Source organism: Chrysemys picta, chromosome 2, assembly GCF_011386835.1.
Source record: "Chrysemys picta bellii isolate R12L10 chromosome 2, ASM1138683v2, whole genome shotgun sequence".
Taxonomy (NCBI): Eukaryota; Metazoa; Chordata; order Testudines; family Emydidae; genus Chrysemys; species Chrysemys picta.
The window spans coordinates 74,987,123-75,002,488 of record NC_088792.1 but is presented as its reverse complement, the minus strand read 5'-3'; the positions used below and the strand labels follow the sequence as shown (position 1 = coordinate 75,002,488).

Genomic DNA, 15,366 nt, shown 5'->3' with positions numbered 1-15,366 from the left:
CCCAGTTCACCTTGTTCACCAGCCTTGTTCACCAAACGTCAAGAATGGGGGATTCTAGTGAATTAATTTGGAATCACACAGTTGTGTAAAACAGTTGCTAATGTAAACTCCCTGAACACAACTATCAGGTTTTACCAATCATAAGTATACCGTGTGCACCTAATATTGCAGAGCATACAATGTCACCTTTTAAAAAAAGTACAATTAGATCTATGATGATGTAAGAGAGACTGCAACTGTTAAAGTCAATTGGAAAAGCAAGATATACAGATACTTTAGGTACCACATCTAATGAGGACCAGATGTCCCGTTTTTAAAGGGACAGTCCCGTTTTTTGGAACTTTTTCTTATATAGGCACCTTTTACCCCCCACCCCATCCCATTTTTTCACAGTTGTTAGCTGGTCACCCTATGCCAGTGAAGGTACAAAGTTGAAGTGGCCATCTCTTCTGTGGGTTTCATTTGGTTGTAAGTGAACAACAAGCCTGCTTCAGACTATAGTCTCTCTCTCTCCACTTGTTGTGGGTACACACAAGGGGAGGGCCTCCCATTGCAGGTCTGTGTGGCAGACAGTCTTCCAGCATGACAAAGCCTAAAATCCTTTGCACTACATGCTACAGTGCCTCCTTTGAAGTGCTGCTCCAGCCTGTGTAAAAGTACCAGCTTCACAGTGCACATTGTGAAACAGGAAACAGTGACAAAGTGCAAGAGGTACAAATAAGAGACTGGTTGCCAGAAAAGATGGGTCAGATGAGGAGAGGGCCAAATACATTCTCCGGTCAGCACACCGCTGCAGCTTAGTCCAGAAACACCTATCTCTCTTATGACTGGGAGATACTAACCTCTCCATGATCATCTTAAACAAATGTTTTAGGCTCTTCTTGCACCAGGAGCTCACTTGTCCCCTATCAGTACTCAATTACAGTGTTAGGGATGCTGTGCATGCTTGAATAATGCTCATGTGTCTAGTCCTGTAGTGCGGTATATGGCTGGCATGCATCTCTCCAGTCTCCCCAAAGTGGTCAGACGGAAACCAGTCACAGGTAGGGTTTTATGATTGGATTTGAAAGCAGCCTCTGAGCATGAAAAATATTCCAAAGAACTGCAGGGTTTTAATGCAGTGTCCTCTGTGACTGAATGGAAATGCAGCGTGGAACATTCAGCTGGCCTACCAGGCACTTCAGAGTCCTCTCTTTATTTTTTTTTTAAATACAGGTTCATAATAGCAAATGGACTGCTACATTATTTTTATTGCTTAAGATGCAAAACCAAATATACATTCTGAGTAACAGAGAATAGCAACAGTAAGCCTGGCTACAAAAGTCAACCTCCCTTGTTTAAAACACATACACACACACACACACCCCCCGACTGACCATTCTACTGTAATAGATAAAAACGTAGTAATATTCGAATACTGTAATTTTCTAGCAGGAGTCAGTTATGTCAAATAATATGCAGAGGAGAGTTCCTTGAGTGGTATTAAATCTAATGTACTAAAAAGTATTGATTCCTAATAATTGTGTCATTTTAAATGAAGATGATTTAATGGTGCTTTACCTCTGAATTATGAAAATATACATTCAGAATATTTAAAAAATATGTAGTCATACTGTATAAAAGCATACTACCACTGAGAGGCAGTCTTGCCTTGAGTTTACTGCATTGTCTTTCTGCCTACCTACATGTTTATATAGAAAAATGCAGTGCAACTTTAAAACATATGCCCAAAATTGTACCTGAGGAACATTAGAATTCTGACAGGAAAATTGTCTGAAACTCTGTCCTTAACCCTCTCTATTGTGATTGGTTATTGCATATTTGAACCCCATGTTATTTTACCTAGTGTATAAAATAATATGTTGCACTACATATATGCAGTGGGGGGAGGGGACATGATGGCCTTTTCTCTATTATTTTTGAATATCACTGAAATTGTTGTCTCATAATCTTAATGGTAATAGAGTTCCATTCCTTTCCTCCTAGCAATAGTTAAAACATTCTCTATCTGTGAATTGACATAGAATCCTGTAGTAACTCATACAATCCATACAAACCAAGGATTGGATTATTTATAGTTTTGGTAATTATATTCTACAGCATAATAGGTATTTGTGGAGGAGGTATATTATTTATCTGACCAAGTATATGTTGAAAATACATTCACAAGTCCTGGAAAGTCATAAATCCTGGCTCTTCAGCAGGTTTGAAATATTTAGATTTTATAAATGTAAACATAAATAAAACAAAAAGGTTCTGCTCCATGAATTTAACCAAAACTCAACCACAGCTCAATGGCAACAAGTTGCAGAATAACACCAGAGGAGAATAGTTCCATGTTCTTTTGACTTTCAAACCTTCAACCTGCGGAGGTAAGTGAAAGTTATCCCTGTCTAAAGCTGGAGTAACTCTTCCATGGGGCTGCCAGGGAGGTGATGGTTAGATTAATGAGTAATAAGGGTACATCCTCTAGTTGTTAGGATTGTTTTCCCTTTTGTAAGCAGGGGAATGGTCCCGCTACTGTGCGGAACTTTCCTGGCTTATACTAGGGTTACCATGTTTAAAAAATAAAAAAAGAGGACACTCCACGGGCCCTAGCCCCGCCCTTTCCCCGCCCCTTCCCCAAAGTCCCCGCCCTAACTCCCCCTCCTCCCTCCCAGCCACGCGAAAAGGGCTGCCCGAGCGCTACCGGCTTTACGGTTTGCCGGGCAGCCTCCAGACCCTGTGCCCCCGGCCGGCGCTTCCCCAGCACAGCTGGAGCCCAAGAGGGGAAGCGCCCAGCTGGGAGCGCAGGGTCAGGAGGCTGCCCGGCAAACCATGAAGCCAGTAGCACTCGGGCTTCGGGCAGCCCCTATGCCTCCGGACCCTGCGCCCCCGGCCGGGCACTTCTCCCTGGCTCCAGCTGCTCTGCTCCTCCCCGGACTCAGACTTCGGCTCTGTTTAAGAGCCAAGCTGCCCGAGCCAGTGCTACCGGCTTCGGGCAGCCCCCCTTGCCTCCGGACCCCGAGCCACCGGCTGGGCACTTCTCCTCCCCGGCTCCAGCTGCTCTGCTCCGGCGGCGCAGGGTCCGGAGGCACGGGGGTTGCCCGAAGCCGGTAGCGCTGGCTCGGGCAGCTTGGCTCTTAAACAGAGCCAAAGTCTGAGTCCGGGGAGGAGCAGAGCAGCCGCGGGAGAGGAAGTGCCCGGCCAGTATTTTTCCCGGACATGTTCGGCTTTTTGGCAATTCCCCCCGGACGGGGGTTTGATTGCCGAAAAGCCGGACATGTCCGGGAAAAACCGGACTTATGGTAACCCTAGCTTATACACTACTCCAGTGAAATGGCCTAGTGAAAGGATCTGAGTCCTAACGCCCACTTTCTTTACCCAGAGGCCTGCCTGACCCCGAGAGCTCCCCTTCCACTCTCCTGTGTGGCAGAGTCCTCATAACCCCAACAAGACTGGGCCCAGGATTCCTGGGGGGCTCGACCTCCAACCTTGTCATGCTCACTTAGGGCCGGGGCTAGGGTGTCCCCACTCTGGGGTGCTCTCTCTGCACTGGATGCTTTCCTGACCCACTGATCATTATACACAGTTCAAAGCAAATACAATTTATTTAAACAGCAATTGATTTAAAAAAATAAGGGAAAAATGGGAAAGGTTAAAGGAAAACATGTAATCCCGCTCTGTGGCACAGGGACATCACAACCAGGGCCGGCTCTAGGATTTTTGCCGCCCCAAGCAAAAACAATTTTGGCTGCCCCCCCAGTTTTTTTCATACCCCACCCCCGGCCCCATCTCAACTCCACCCCTTTCCCAAATCCCCAGCCCTGCCTCCTCCCCCCCCCAGGCTCTCAAGCCTAGGAGGGATGGAGGGAGAGGGAGAAGCAGCGCATGCGCCGCGGCCACTCAGGGTCTCCCCCTCCCTCCCAGGCTGTCAAACCCGGGAGGGAGGAGGAGATCCCGAGCAGCTGCAGCGCGCGAATCAGCTGTTTCGCACGCCACGGCCACTCGGGACCTCCCCCGCCCTCCTGGGTTTGAGAGCCTGGGAGGGAGGGCGAGCAGCGGCGCGCGAGTGAAGCAGCGGAGGTGAGTTAGGACAGCCGGGGCACATTTTTAGGGGTGGCATGGCCTGCGCCAGAATGCCGCCCCCTAAAAATGTGCCGCCCCAAGCACCAGCTTGTTTTGCTGGTGCCTAGAGCCGGCCCTGATCACAACCAGCGTCTCTGGAATGTAAGGGCAGTTCAGTCTGTTCCTCACAAGTCCCAGGCCTTTTCTCAGGCCCTGGCTGTGCTGCAGGGATGCTGCGGGTTGTTGGCCACATGCTCTCAGACTCTAGGTGGTAGGACCTTTCTTCCCAGCATCGCCCCCGCCCCATTGGGGTTACAGTCCCCCTCCAAGTCTGGCCTGCCAGGTGTCTTGGCTGGGGGCGTCTCCCTGCGCTGGGCCCGCTTCCCAGGGTCCCCCTCACTCTCCCCAGCTGCTCACCGGACCCGCCTCCAGACTGCTCCAGCTCCAGCTCCAGCTCCACTCTGCCTCAGCACTGCTGCTGCTGCTCTGCCTCCAGCTCCCTGGGCTGCTTCTGTGGCCCCTCTGGTTGCTACAGCTCTGCTCCCAGCACTGGTCTGCTCTGTGGGCTGCTGCTGTGACTCTGCTCCCAGCACTGACCTGCTTCCTGGGCTGCTTTTCTGGCCCCTCTGGCTGGCACAACTCTGCTCCCCAGCTCAGCTTGGGCTCCTGCTTTTTCCTTAGCTCGGCCCCACTCTGTCTGATCCCCCTGGCCTCCCTGATTAGCCTGCCCACTCTGTCAATCAGGCTGACCTGAAGCATTGGCCTCTCCCCAATGTTCCGGGGACTGTCAGACTCAGGGTCCTGATTTCCCATCGACCCTTCCCCTTTCTTTTGATTCTAGGAACTAGCCAACCAAAACACCCCCACTGAGTTTTAGTAAGGGGACAGCAGTCCCCTTACACTTTAAAAATAACATGTTTTTACTTGTAGTGCTCACCTCCCCAAATAGCTTTCCTGCAATGAGAATCTGTGTGGCAATAGCATAATGGAGAAAGCTTACTCACCTGTAACTGGTGTTCTCCAATATATTGCCATTGTGAACTACAGTGACCTTTGCTCTGTCCTTCTGTTTTTTAAATCTTGTATTAGGTTTTGAGCAATGAAAAAGTATGAAGCTGAAGGATCGTTGGGGCCATGAGATCCAATAGATTTAAAACCTAGTTCTGCATTGGGGTGCAGTTTTCCAGCAACCTCAGCAATAAACTACTGTTAAACAGTTCTGGTATTCATCTGACACACAAATGGAAGGGGGCTTGGTTACCTCAGTAGTAACATCTCCCTGCCTCCAGACCCCATGGAGGCCACCCGTGAAGACCAGAATTTTGTGCTGGAGGAGAAGGCAAATATTGGACATGTTTTGGGAGGGGGACCTCATTGTTCCTGCTACCCCAACTGTGCAGAATTTACCCAGAAAAGATCATACAGCCTGATGTATTATCTTTTCCACAGAACCCTCCCAGGAGTCCTGGGGACAGCTGCAGCAAGGGGAAGTCTCATGTAGTGCAATTCCAGTGGACATGTGTTCTCAGTGAGCCAAGGAGATGGCCAGCTGAGAGCCACAACTAGGGCAGACATAGAGAACCTCTCTATGATGACACTGGCTGCAGGTGGGAGAATCTCTGTGAGGGTGAGGAGATTCCTGCAGTGATGATCTCCTGTAAATGTCCCTCATGTCCCTCCCATGTGGTTTACTGTAGTAGGTGATACTGGGGCATGAATAGGTACAATTTTTCAATCTGTATATCCACAATTTATTATTATTTTTTAAATTCCAAGAATGATTATACCATATCATTGTCTGACCCCTTGCCCAGTAGTTTTCTGCAATTGATGGAAATAAAAATAAACATTCTATACCCAGTGAACCTCTGCATTTTAAATATTCTTCCTTAAATGCCTTCTTGTACTTTCTCCCATGCTGTCCCTTACATGTGAGAAAACAGCCCCCCATCAAAAACTGCAAAGGCACCATCGTATCCTCTTACAAGTCGCTCCTCAAAAATTGTCTCTTCTGAAATGCATACTGAAAACTGCAATCTGATCATGGCTAGGGAGATAGTGAGGTGTGATCACTACTCCTGATTGGCTAAGTGTATATATCCAGTTATTTTTGTTACACTGTCTCTTCTACCTTCTGCCCTGGCCCACTTGTTGGTCTCATCCATGTATTGTCTTTCAGACTATCAGCTCTTTGGGAAGGAACTGTCATTTACTAGATGTTTGTTATTTTTTATTATTTAATATGTTTATTATGGAAGTGTATAAGGGCTAACCAAGAGTGGGGCCTGTCAAGGCTGATTCCCCACTCTGGCACTTCGAGTGCAGAAGGTGGTGGTGGGGGAGAGGGGGCGCAAGGATTCTAAAAATTAATACTGGACACTCCAGGCTTATATTAAACTTCCAAGGTTACAGCTTTTCTCTGACCTTGGGTGGGTAGATGCTGCCACCACCCAAGTGCAAAAACCCCTTTGAGAACCCAGGAAGGTGCACTTGGGAATTCCTTCCTGTGTGGTACCCTCAAGCTCTTTCACCCCACCCCCTCCGGGGAAGAGCTGAGAAAGAAAACAAAAGAAATCAGCTGTTGCCATCAGCTAATTAAACAACATATGCACAAACCTCTTAAGGACACAAAAATCCAGTCCTTTTCTTAAAAAAGGTAAATTATATTAAAAAGAAAAAGAAAGAAAATACATCTGGAATTTAGGCTTTTTGCTAGATTAAAAAAAAATACAAGGATTAAACATCAAGATAGCTTTATTGAGGTCCATCTTAAAGGTTACAAGCAAAACAAAAGCACCTGGGATTAGCATAGAGGAGTCCACAAGCCATAAAGAAATAAAAGAGATAAACCTAATTGCATCTTCCTAAACATTTCCTGATCTACTTACATATCTGGGGTTTCAAATGAGTAGTTTCTAGGTATGATCTGATGATTTTCATACTTGGCCCAAGGTTTTACAGCATAGCTCCAGCCAGGCCGGCTCCAGGGTTTTGGCCGCCCTAAGCAGCTAAACAAACAAACAAACAAACAAAAAGCGGCGATCGTGATCGCAATCTGCGGCGGCAATTCGTCGGGAGGTCCTTCGCTCCAGCAGGAGTGAGGGACCGTCCGCCGAATTGCCGCCGAACAGCTGGATGTGCCGCCCCTCTCCGAAGTGGCCGCCCCAAGCACCTGCTTGGTAAGCTGGTGCCTGGAGCCGGCCCTGGCTCCAGCCCTGTCCCTGCTCTCCGGGAGAACAACACAGACAGCCAAAGGGGAAGTTTTTCCCCAATTTTAAAAAGTTCTAGCCTTCCCATTGGCTATTTTGGTCAGGTGCCTACTCCCTCCCTTTTACCTATGGACTTTTTAACCCTTTACAGGTAAAGCAAGTAGAGAACAGCTACTAAGAGGGATTTTATAGCTAACTGGCTGGCTGGGTGTCCATAAAAGAGAACTACCTCCCCTCCCTTCATTTATCACAGGGCCCCACTGAGCTAGGCAGTATACAAACAAAGTAGTAGACAGTCCCTGGGCCAAACAGCTAACAATCCAAATAGACAAAACAGGCACAGGGTGTGAGAAAGTGTGTTACGCACAAGCACGGTGAATAATGAGATGGCAGCAAATGTCCTATTAGTTACACAATTTTTTTGAGGGCGCAAGGGAGGTTGGTTTTCTTAATAGGGGATCAGCTAAATAGAAAGGAAAGGGAAGGGAGTTGGGGTGAGAGGAAAAGGGCAGGAGCAGGTGTGGAGTGAAGTCACGGTGAAGAGACGGTGAGGGGGAGCAGGAGTGTTGGAGCAAGCAGCCAATCAGCACAGGACCAAGAGTCCAGACAAAACTGTGGAAAGTTCTCCAAATGTCCAAAGGAGCAAACATCACAATAGGAACCAGCCCGGTTGGCCTCTAGGTGCTACCATGATATAAATGTTACAAAAAAGTAATTTTTAAATGGTTAAACTTTTTATTTTAAATGGGGGAAAACTGTCACTGAAATGATACACTCCTGATCAGTGAGAGTGTCTGAGTTATAAATTTCTAATAAACAGAGTTTACATTAAAATTGCAGGCACAGCATGGCACCCCCACTCTAATAATAATAATTATTCGGTATGCTGTTTTAGCCATACCTTGGACCGCTATTGTCCCTGGCTAGTTTTCATCTGCTTAGGTTTTTTTGTATGATATATAGATAGTGAGAGCTAATGGTTTTCTGAATTTAAAATGAGTATGCTTTTTTCATTGTAGCTACATTTTGTAGCTTGGGGTGCTTATTTCTATATAAATCCACATAGGTTGTTCTGCTTATATCAGGAGTGGGAAACCTATGGCCCATGGGCTGGATCCAGCCTGTTGCTTAATTTGATCCGGCCCGCGCATGGGTGGTGGGTCCCATAGGCTGGGGGAGGCTGTGCCTCCCCAAACAGCCAGGTATGGACCTGCCCACGCTCCATCCTGCCCAGGGCTCTCCCCCCTGTTTACCGCCGCGTAGCATGTGGCTCCTCCCTGTGCCCCAGCCGGGGCTGGGGAGGCTGCGGCCACACACCACACACCTTCCCAGCACTCCGAGGCTGGGGGGGCTGGGGCCGTGCGTGGCCCGTCCTCCTGGCACTCCTCTGGGGCTGGGGGGGGCTACTCTGGGTCGGGGGTCGGGGCCGGTGGCTGTGCGGGAGGCATAAGAGGCGGAGCTGGGAGTGTTGGATTTGTCCCACGATTTTTAATTGTGTGTGTCCTGCGATTTATTTTTTCTGTGTGTCAATGGCCGGTGATAGAAAAAAAGGTTCCCCACCCCTGACTTACATGATAAAATGTACGATTCCATGCAGCAGCAGTAGCACAATATATTTAACATGGAATATGAAAATCCATTTATCTGTTGTGTTCTCAGTGGACTTCTTTCCCAACCTGCCCTGGTTCAGTGATGCAAAGACCTTTGAGAGTCAAGACAGCCTGCAAGGGCCAGCTTGCCTGGAGCACCCTTCAGTAGCAGGCTGCAGCATGACACATGCACCAGTCTCCTTCAGAGTCCTGAGAAATAGTCCAAATAGTCCTTAGTGCAAATGGCACTTGTGGGATTAATTTATTAAAAAAGAAAGCCCTGTGCACATAACAAGTCCCAGCACTGTAATCCATGCAATACATCAATACAGCCCTTGCATCCTGCACCATGTCCTGGGCATCCTGCACCACGCCCCAGCTCTCCAGCACAGCCAGCAGGCACCATCCTCTGCTGTTCTCAGACTTCACCCCTCTCCAGTCTTCTCTGGCTTTGGCTCTCCATGGCTCAGGAAGGACAACCAGCTTGCCCCTCCACGGGTTCCCTAGCCCTCAGCCCTTTTCATTCTGTCAGCACTGGCTGGCTTTGACTCAGGAAGGTCAGAAAGCTAGTCCCTCTCCTGGTTCCTAGCTGTCTGCCCCTTTCAGCCTCCTGCCACTGGCTCTTCAGTTCAAAAAGGTCAGCCAGCTAGCCCCTCCAGTGGTTCCTAGCCCTCGTTCCTTTTCAACCTCTCAGCATTGGCATTGACTCAGGCTTCCTGATAATTCCTCCCTCTTTCTAAGTAGAGCTTTCCCCAGAGACCTCCTTCAGTTTTCAGACTGACACTCACCAGAACTTCCTGATCCTTTATAGCCTCCAAGTGTTGCCCACCCTCTTAATTGGCCAATGGGAGCATTGCTCTGGCACAGGGACACTGGACCTGTTTCTTTTATTTTATGCCCCTGTGACAGAGCCACTACAAAGCCCTTCAGATTTGCTGCCTCTAAGAGAACGGATTCTATGGGGATTGCTGCAGGGTCGTGTCTTCCCTTGGGCCTGTCTACACTGCATCTGGGAGCGAGCCTCCCAACCCTGGTCTACAGGCTTGGGCTAGCGGTGCTTATGCTAGCGCTCTAAAAATAGCTGTGTAGACATTGCTTGGATGTTATGGATTGGCTTGCAAGCCCCTTCTTGTGGGAATAATCAATTCACCAGCACTTTATTTTACTTTCAACCTCATAGCAAACTAAACATTGTTTCTCTTGCTGCTGATCAAAAAAAGGGTAATTTCTCTTTCCCAGGAAGGAGGAGAGGTAAGAAAATGGTGAGATGTTGGCACTGGGCTGTCCTAGTCAGACTGAGCTATTTTGCCACTTGTATTATCAATCTCCTTCCCTGCATGGTATACCAGAAGGGCCACCTAGATTCCTCTTACCTAGTGCTTCAAGTCAGCTCTGAGATCATGGGCCTGCACCATCAGAACTGGGACCAGACTTCATTTGAATCCAATCATGCATGGCCTATCTGGATGGCAAGATTACCGGGACCATGGACCTCCCGACTCAGAGCAAAACAAAAAGGATTATGAGTGCTACAGTGTCCAGGCATTTCTGCTCTCCTCTGCCTCCTTTAAAGGATTCTTTCCAGTCTCCAATCTTGCCTCCCCTCTTCTTTGGTCCACCTGGCCTAGTGGTTACAGAGTCTTTCACTGAGATTTATAGATTCTAAGGCCAGAAGGGACCACTGATCATCTGGCCTGACTCTTGTATTGCACAGGCCGTAGAACTTCCTCAAAGGAATTCCATTTGAAGTAGAGATGTACAGTATGATTCTCTGGGGCCTTCCCTTACCCATCTCCTCTTGTCATCTTTATTTTCCCTTATCTACATGGCCTCTGTCGTTGTTTTATCTGAATACTTCTTTACAGGTCTGTCGCATCTTATGCGCATTTAACATGTGCGATTTCAGCTTTATGCGGTCGGCAAAAACAAAAAAAAAGATAAAAATAACAATTTTAATACTGTACCTGTAGTGCGGGTGATTCCGCCCGCCATTCAACTCAATGTAATTTTGACTATACGCGGTTTTCGCTATACGCGCTAACCGCAGAATGGAACCCCCGCGTAAGATGAGACTTGCCTGTACTTCTTCCCAGTCAGAAGGAGCAATACCTTGGTTGGTTTATAGAATGTTTTTCTGTGTTTGTGTCAGCAGGTGTTGTGGGTGGATAGAAAATTTATTGCGGAAAGCTAAGTTGGAAATACAAGTTGTATATTTCATTCGGAAAGTGGTGCGGTTTGTGCTCACTCGCATCTCTTGCAGGAGTGAGTTGTACAGTCTAGGTCTAGCTCCTGTTAAAGTTCTGTCTCAGTCTCTGCACTCATGAGCCTCCCTTTATTGGTTGACAATGCCATTGTTCTGGCAGAATGTAGCTGTTGGATGGCCTGGTTGTTTAGGAAGAGCAATTTCTCAGGTTTTTTCTTGGGGCTTTTAATATCAGGAGATTTTGAAGTCGACTCTGTATTAATTGGAGAACCAGTGCAGAGACTGGATTATTGAGCTGATGTAACACCGGTCCTATGCTAAGCAGAGGGGCTGCTGCAGTGTGGAGTTTTTTAAGGAATGTAGCGTCATTCCTAGATATGAATTACCAGAATCATGACTGAAGGTCTACTTCGGTTAACAATGGTCTGCTGACCTTTGTGGCTGGATCTGTACCCAATAGGATGGGAACAATTTTCTAGCCAGTTACAGATAGAAGTGGGCATTTTTTGTTGCCATAGCTATTTTGGCATTCAATACCAGTTCAGGAATCCAAAGGCTGCAGACCAATTTAACAATCAGAGAGCAAATGCCCCTGATAGTTGTATGTATTACTGGGGAGGCAAGTTCCTTGAAGTTTTTCAGTATTGCCTGGGTTCAGTTTTCACCAATTGCTCTTCATCCAGGTACCTATTTTGGTTTGAGAAAGCTCTGAAGTAGTGTTTAGTTGATGTAAGATGGTTGTTATCTGCTTGCATTTCAGGCCATATGGTCTAATTAGCTTTCTTAATAGAAAAGGATAAGGCTTGTGAGATTATGCAGGTGAGGGTTCTCAAGGTGGGAGGAACAGTTGCTCATAATAACCTTCTGGGTTTGGTATGTGAATAAGAATTGGTGCCATTTCAGGGTGTTTATTTTTAGCCGTTATAGCTTCTGGGAAGTGGAATAGGAGTATTTGATTATCAACATTATCAAGTGTACAGAGAGGCCCAGAAGGATCAGTATGGATGTACTTTTCTTGTTGTCTACAGGCAGTAGGAGGTTGTCCAACAGTAACAAATGGTTTCTCAGTACCATGCTCTGGCCTGAAGTCAGACTGAGAGATAACCAGGATACTGTCAGCTAACAGGTGGCTTCCAAGTCTGTTTTTGCTAGAGTCTAGATTTCTGCGCTTAGAAAATTGAGATTAGACACTGGAAAATAGTTCATGAGGTCTGATGGGAGGAAGTTCTGACCAACCACAAGGTCTTTCCATCCGTGAGCTTCTCCATTGCTATCTTTAGGACTAGCAGGATGCACAGGACTTCAAGAATGTGGATACATCCAGATGAGCCAGCATCACCACTCCCTGTATGGGACCTGCAGGGCTTTGTGGTGAGTGAGACACAGGTGGCCAGACTAACCAGCAGCCCTGCTCTCTCATCCAGTTGGTCTTGAGTAGTGCCCAAGTAAATGAAGGGAGGCTTTGTGGACCACCCTTTCTCCCTTCCCTGATAGGGCCCTTGTGTGAAGCTAAGGTAGAAAGCAGAACTTCCAGACCATGTTACAGCCTGTTCTTTCCAAGATGCCTTGCAGGATGACCTCTTGTGAGTGAGGTGGAGTCCAGTTCCTGCCAAGACCTCCCTCTCTTAGCCATGAAGCTTGGGGAGAAGCTTGTCACCTGTGGTCTACAGAGAGCCTCCCACTTGCTGGCCTAGCTGTTCTATCCTGCCTCTGGCTCCTTGGCTTTGGCAGAAACAATTGGAGACTTGTCTACAGCTTGCTGGTGTAGGGGTTACTCAGCAGCATTTGGAACAGATCATTATGTCTGTGATGCAGACTTTTGTCCCCAAATTCTTGTGACTTCAATCCACAAAGCAAGAAAAATAGCTGCCCTAACCCTAATGTGTACCATCCTGTAAAGCTAAAATAGATTAATTATTTTAGAACCAGGCTATCTATCTCACTTCCTTCTGTCCTTCTTTCAAGCAAAGGGCACTGAATTCACTGGATGTTGTAAGGGCTTAAAATTATTTCTCCATGGAATCTATCTTCTTTGAAGGGATCAAGAGGAGGGAAAGGGCATCTTGCTAGACTTCATTGAAACTAATTCAAATAGCTGTCAACACTGCAGAAGTCTCCTGCCTCATGGGGATTAATCAGCCTTGGGGTTAACTACTTGAGGAGTATCCACCTTATAGGCAAAAAAGGGATTTGTCACTTACCTTAGAGATCTGCCAGACAGCTACCTGGCACATTTGCTACATATCTTTTTCACACACTACCGAGTCAGTGTCATTGCTGCTTTGGACATTCTGTTCTCAGCTCAGTAATCCAAGAGTACCTAAACCTTGGATTTCTCATCAAAGGACCTTCTGGGGTGCGAAAGCTACTGCTAGGCGGAGCCCTGAGTATCAGACTGGGTAAAAGTCATCAGAAATTTGTCTAACCTATAAATGCATTTATGTGAGTGCCTCTCCTGTTATGGGACACCTGATCCAAGCCAACCATTTCTAACTATCATACATATTTTTGTTTCCATAATAGCATAAACAGATGCATCTGAAAAAGTAAGGTGTTTTACCCATGAAAGCTTATGCCCAAATAAATCGGTTAGTCTTTAAGGTGTCACTGGACTCCTTGTAGCATAAACAGAGTTGACACAAGAATGTTGGTGGGTGAGCTCTCACATGGTTACTAGGCTAGCTGTACCTGAGACCCCTCTCTCATGGTTCCCAGTGCACCCTCTCCCCCAGGTGACAGCTTTCCAGTCTTCGCCTCTTGAGGTGGAATCTCATGATTCTCCCACTCTAGGACTAGGTCCCCTGGCTACATTCCTTGATTTTTCAGCAGGCCTGCCTGTGTTCAGGGCTGTGACCAGAGGTTAGTGCACAGTGACCAGACAGCTGTTTCCAAAACAAAATATTGCTTATTTTAACAGTAGGAACAGAGCGGCACAGAAGAGAGCAAGATAATTTGAGCTTACTAAACAGCCCATATGCATGTCTTAGCTTACTGTTTCCCTGAGGAGACTGAACCTGACTTAGTCACACAGTCTTGCAGGGTCTGTTTCTCTTTCTGTCTTCTACAGGGCAGCAGCCCCTGACAACTGATCTTCCCTGTATAGAACATCACTTTGGAGAACCTGTGTCCTTTTGGTCTTTAGGTTCCAGGCATGACAGCTGTGTAACTCTTGGGTGCAAGTGGGATCTAGGTAGTTAATTGCTCAGCCTTCTGCTGTGTTTGTCAGGCAGTGGCTTACGTGCACCCATTGTCTGGCCTTATGTTTTTTTTTACCAACAGCCAGCTAGTAAATTGAGCCAAGCTATGCATTTAACTCCCAATAACCCAATATAGCTACCCAGTACCTGTCCCTTACAACAACTGGATAATCATATACAATATGTAGCATTCAGAGATTAATACAGAGAAACCCCAATTACTTACATGCTCACACTAAGAGTTGTGGTTTTGGTTCCAAAACTCCAGCCAGTGGGGATGATCCATCTTCTTGGAGATGAGTAGGGCCCAAATTTATGGTCCATTTTGGTCAATTTCACGGTCATTGGATTTTAAAATTTATAATTTTCATGATTTCAGCTATTTAAATGTGAAAGTTCATGGTGTTGTAATTGTAGGGGTCCTGACCCGAAAAGGAGTTGTGAGGGGAATTGCAAAGTTATTGTAGAGGGGGTTGTGGTACTGCTACCCATACTTTTGCGCTGCCGCTGGCGGCGGCACTGCATTCAGAGCTAGGCGGCTGGAGAGCGGCAGCTGCTGGCCAGGTGCCCAGCTCTGAAGGCAGAGCTACCGCCAGCAGCAGCGCAGAAGTAAGGATGCCATTGCCACCCTTACTACTGCACTACTGCTGGTGGGGTGCTGCCTTCAGAGCTGGGTGCCCGGCCAACAGCCGTCGCTCTCCGGCCGCCTAGCTCTGAAGGCAGCACAGAAGTAAAGGTGGCAATACCGTAATCCCCCTAAAATAACATTGCGACCCTCCTGCAACAACCTTTTGGGTCAGGACCCCCACTTTGAGAAACGTTGGTCTACCCCCGTGAAATCTGTATACCATAGGGTAAAAGCACCCAAAAGACCAGATTTCACAGGGGAAGACCAGATTTTATGGTCCATGCCATGTTTTTCATGGACATGAATTTGGTAGGGCCCTAGAGATGAGGAAGAACAGCTGTTATTGCCATACAGGGTCCACTTTTGCAGAAGAGGGGAAAAAAGAGCAAAGCATAACACTAAAGTTTAACAGCTTTACACATGGCAGGGTCCAATCCTGCTTCAAGTTTCCCACCAGAACCGATGAATCAAGGATGATACAACTCATGATTCA

The 15,366-nt window shown here is 47.2% G+C and overlaps 1 protein-coding gene across 3 annotated transcripts in view; it reads left to right on the top strand.

Moving 5' to 3' along the window:
* The window catches only part of NEK10 (NIMA related kinase 10), a 171,146-nt gene that overhangs the window by 56,400 nt on the left and 99,380 nt on the right, over positions 1-15,366 (top strand). The window lies entirely within an intron of this gene.